The 5349-nt window shown below is 34.5% G+C and overlaps 1 protein-coding gene and 1 pseudogene across 2 annotated transcripts in view; one reads left to right on the forward strand and one right to left on the reverse strand.

Annotated features, from left to right (window-relative positions):
* Nucleotides 1–5349, reverse strand: part of WDR33 (WD repeat domain 33) — an 84518-nt gene that overhangs the window by 59594 nt on the left and 19575 nt on the right. The gene's annotated exons all lie outside the window — the stretch shown is intronic.
* LOC112481093 lies at nt 4466–4584 on the forward strand (annotated as a pseudogene).

Raw genomic sequence — 5349 nt, forward strand, 5'->3', positions numbered from 1 at the left:
TGTGGGGGGGTGTGGGGGGGGTGTGTGTGTGTGTGTGTGTGTGTGTGTGTGTGTAGAGTGGGTGAATGGGGAGGAGGGAGGAATCACTGAGGGAGAATCACTGAGAACTGTTCACATTTTTAAAATGAAGTGTTTGATAATAATCATTTTAAGTTTATTGTAAGACCCCCATTTTATACAAAAGTCACTAAAAAATTTTTAAACCTAACTTTTGTCCTTTTAAATTTCCTAAGAATAGTGTAGAAAGAGAAATAAACTATCCTATTTCACACAATACTAAAAGTATGTATATCTAATTTCAGGCTCCAAGTAACTACCACAGAAACTAATTTCTCAGTATGTGTAGTTACATAGTTATTTAAGCAACATTAAGCTAATATCTGAACAGAAAAACTGTTGAGCTTGTAGTTTTTCAACGTTAATGCTCTCCAATTAAAGTTACATTCCAATAATACAAATATGCATGATTTACAAATACATTTTAAGCATATTTTCTAAATCAGACAATGAAAACCACATAAAAAAGGTTAGGAATAGGTTCATCTGTAATCATTCTCTGCATGGGATGGTGGATATACTTCAACAAAATTTATGGTTAATTTCTCAATGTAAAAGTATTCTATAAAAGAATATATAGCAGTGAGCACCCATGGTTTTAGAAGGTTGGTCATTTGTAATTTTTAAAACTGAGCTTCCTGTTTGTTATATCAGGTGGTTTTTTTTACATAACATGGATTATTCACTTTTGGATTTCACATACATAGAATTCAGAAAATAAATCCATGACCATAATGCTTTCTCAGTTACACAATGTAATCATTATTAGCATCAAAACATTATTTGGAGAGTGTATGCACTAGCATATGGTTAATAAATTCTACCTCTGCATATTAAAAAAAAAGCATTTCCACATTTTTGTTTTAAAAGCAGGAAAGACTGTATTTGCCATTATTTTTCTATGTTTTTAATATTTGCTTTCTTCATTCAAGACACTAAATTAAAAACCTGGAAAAAAAATGCTTAGTGCTACTTCATTAATCCTTGTGACTTGTCTTCCCTGAAACCATTTAATAACAACAGGGACAGAAGGAGGAAAGAAGGGGAAAAAGAGGGTAGGGGGTGAAATGTTAGGGGTAGGAGTGTAGAGGTGGGGGAGTGGTGGTAAAAGTCCCGACTTTCACAATACCAAAAATAAACAGTGTGATAAAATGTGCATTTAATATGTATTATTTCCACTAGTCTGGAGCAATCTCAGAGGTTCCTGACAAATGTTAATCAGTAATAAGATGAGAAACATTCTCTTAGGGCTGTGTGTGAATTCAATTAGAATGTAAGCATTTGACTCAAGGTTGGTGAGGGTATCTGTTTGCTCAGCTATCCCATGCAACTAAGTTTCAGCATCCAGATTTCAACTAATGGCTTCAATTCAGATGTCAAGGCCAGTAATTCTAAAAGGATGTATGAAAAGTGTATTTTTAAATTACTATTTTTTCATTTTACAATCATCAAATTTCTAATTTTATTAGAATAAGATTATCCTAACATTCTAGTTTCTAATAGTAATATCAAAGGAGGCTTAAAAATTATTCAGCCAAAAAAGGAATGAAGTACTGATTCATTCAACATGGATAAATCTTAAAAACATTATATAAGTGAAAGAAGCCAAACATAAAAGGTCTCATATCATATGACTCCATTTATATGAAAAATCCAGAACAGGTTCACAGAAACAGAAAGCAGATTAGTAGTTGGCATGAGGAAGGGAGGAAAGAATAATATTGCTTAATAGGAATGAGGTTTCCTTTGGGGGTGGTGAAAATGTTTTGGAACTAGATAAAGGTGGTGGTGGGTGGTGGCTACAAACACTGTGAATGTATTCAGTAGCGCTGAATTGGATACTTCCAAATAGTTAAAACAGAAAATTTTGTTATGTGACTTTTACCTCAATTCAAGAATTTAATCCACTGAAAAAGTTTTTTAGATGGAAGGTAGATGAAATATTAACAGAAACTTGATGGTAGTGAAGTTGGGTACTGGGTACACGGCTACAGAGCACTACCCAAGAGCCAAATCGAGATCTACTGTACAAATATGAGGAAAATGACTGAAGTCGAATGCAAAACAATATGTTGTTACTAACACTCATGAATAATTCACACGTTAAAGAGAGAAAAAAATATACTCCCTTAGAGGATGGGAGAAAATATCTTCTCATTTACAAATTCTTTGAATAAAATCTGTTCTGAAAAAAGACCAATGGTGAAGTGCTACTTTGTGATCCAGATATAAAGGTCCAACATGAAGAAAAAGAAAATTAGAAGTACAATTATGTTCTAAATCAAGACCCAGATCTAAAATAAAACAAAAACAAAACTCCTCACAATAGTGACCGGTCTTCACCTATGTCTTACACACTTCAGTTTCACTTCCTGCAAAGTGTTATTACTTGCCCCAAGTAAAAACAGAGTCTCATAGTAGCTGTTATGAACTAAATTATGTCCCCCCCACAAATTCATATGTTGAAGTTTTAACCTCCAGGACCTCAGAAAGTGACTGTATTTGGAGACAGGGCTCTAATCCTAATGACTAGTATACTTTTAAGAGGAGATTAAGACACAGAAGGAAGGCCATGTGAAAACACAGGGAAAGACAGTCATTACAAGTCAAAGTAGAGGGGCCTCAGAAAAAAATCAACCCTGCTCACACCTTAATCTTGGACTCCAAAACTGAGAAAATAAATTTCTGTTGTTTAAGCCTCTAAGTCTATGGTACTGTGTTAATAAGGCAGCCCTAGCTAATTATTTTCGTGGCAGAGTCAGAGCAAAATACCTGGACCTCCTGACTGTCCTTCAACATGGGTTGCAAAAAGATTTTTCAGCAATGATATAATAGCTTTCTCTGAGGACAGCAGAAAATTCAATACATGAGGTTGAAATATCAGTGATTCAGACAGAAAGAACCATCACTCTAGTCATTAAAACTATCTTTCAGGCTTCACTCAGGACTATACTTCAAGGAACTCTATGTAACCAAATGCAAAAAAAGAAATAAGAGCTCTACCCTTCATAAAAAAAATAATTACTGTGATTTCTACACACTGCAGCATTCACTTGCACACCATGATTTAAACTAGAAGTCACGATTGTCTCCAAAGCATATTCATCTCATATCTGGTATAGAGGGTGATGGAGACAGAGGGAGTAGGAAGAGGGACAAGAGAGAAACTGAAGTAGCAAAGGACAAGTAATTTGCCTATGGTTATTAAATATATACTAACGATAGAACCAAATTGCTAAAGAAAAAAGTCCACCTGAAACACTGAATTAATCATGTCTTTCTTGTACACACATGCCTTTGATGTTTTGAGCACAATTTTATCAAGTGCCTGTTCCCCACGCATCAGGCACAGCATATTTTTCTGATTCACTGTAAATCACTTCTAATTTCAGACTTTGTGGCATTTGGTCCTCGTTCCTCTTTTTTGGCAAATACAGAGACTCCTGGGTTCATAAAACTTTGCAGTATATCCTTAGCCTTCAAGCTTTCAACTACTCCCCTATATTAAGCAAGACACTCAACTCCGCATCTGTTTTCTCAACCTGGATAATGACGTTAACATAGATTACTTCCAAGATTCTTTTTCCTAAAAATATTATTTTGCATGAAATATATTATTCCTTTAGCCTATGTAGTGACTGGTCTATATAACAAAATAAAATATCCAGACTTAGTTCTCCAATGTTTGCGTGCACAAATCCGTATCATTATAATTCTGCTTCTTGTCCCAACTATTACAAAATAATTTTTTATAATCTTAGTCATGTTATAGTCCCAAAATTATATTTGAAGTGGATAGAAAAAAAGCCATGTTTTTCTTTAAAAAAAGTCATTAGAAATTTCACATTGTAGAATTGTTCTTTAAAACAATAATTCATTTTACTGAACCTAAACCTCTAAAGTAATAAAAACCGTGGACAAGTACCAACAAAACCTCAAAAACTGGAGTAACAATGAATAGCAGAATGAACAGGATAGAATTCATAAGGGAAGTAAGACAAACTGGAAATTATACAGAAAAATTAACATAGATAATGAGCAGGCACTACCAAAATCACTGTGGCAGTTACCAGATACAGGCTATGAATAAACACACACTTAGCTGTTGAAATAGCTGAAAAATCCCAGTGGCATAAAGAAGTACAATAAGAAATGCAATTCATCTCAAGAGTTAATCAGCGAGCATTAATTACTTTACTTGACAGGCACTAAAGACAGAAAGACACACACAGAGTCTGCTTTCAAAAGACTGACGAGTTTATCAGAAGAGCTCAAAAAGAAAGCACTATGAGAATCTACTATTACATTGACAATCTACTACGCCTGTCTGCCAGGACTGTTATATAGGCAATAGGGATACATGATAGAATGCTTATAGCATAATGCAGCCTTAAGAAATCTGAGATAGGTCTACAGCTATGCCACCCTGAACAAGCCCTAAATCATCTGATCTTGGAAGCTAAGCAGGGTCTGGCCTGGTTAGTACTTGGATGGGAGACCACCTAGGAAGATCAGGTGCTATAGAGTAAAAAATAAAAAAATAAGGGATTGTAAAATGACAAGGTCCTTGTAATCTTTGAGGTCAACCAAGGGTTGCCTCGCCTAAAAGAAAGAAAGCAAAAAAAAAGTTTGAGATAGGATAGGAAAAGGCGGGAGGAAAAGACACTGTGAGGAAAGAAACAAAATAAGTGACACAATCTCATTCACTCAGCATACTATAGCCAGCATTATCTCTTCCCCAACCAAACATAATCCAAGATAATCTTTCCCCAAACATTTCTGACTCTATTAATCATAGCTGAGCTCCAACTACAACACAGGTGAAAGATATTTTTATAGGACCATATCCTTGCTAAAACTTGACTAATCCTACAAATTCAATCCAAAATGAATTTACCAAATGCTTCATATAATGGAATAAAAGATCTCTAAACTACAATTCAGGAGAGTAGAACTGAGATTCTACATCAAAAAAATTCCTATGACCTAAAGGGTCAGGAGTGGGCCTAAGGTAATGTTTCTTCTTTAAACAGGAAGTCATACCCTATTGGTGGTTCCTGATATCAAAGTGACTGGTATAACCAGCATAAATTTAAAAAATAGAATATATTGATTGTACATTTTTAAGTAAAAAACTGCTTTTGTGAAACTTGTTTCAGTTGTACATGTGTGTATGCTGGATCACAATGTAAAAAAAATTATTTTCCTGATAATCTGTCAAAAATGGAAACAAAGGGCTTAATATTAACAAACCATTAAATGAAAACCAAGGTTTCCTATCCATGCATCTTT

This window comes from Pteropus alecto, unplaced genomic scaffold, assembly GCF_000325575.1.
Source record: "Pteropus alecto unplaced genomic scaffold, ASM32557v1 scaffold725, whole genome shotgun sequence".
NCBI lineage: Eukaryota > Metazoa > Chordata > Mammalia > Chiroptera > Pteropodidae > Pteropus > Pteropus alecto.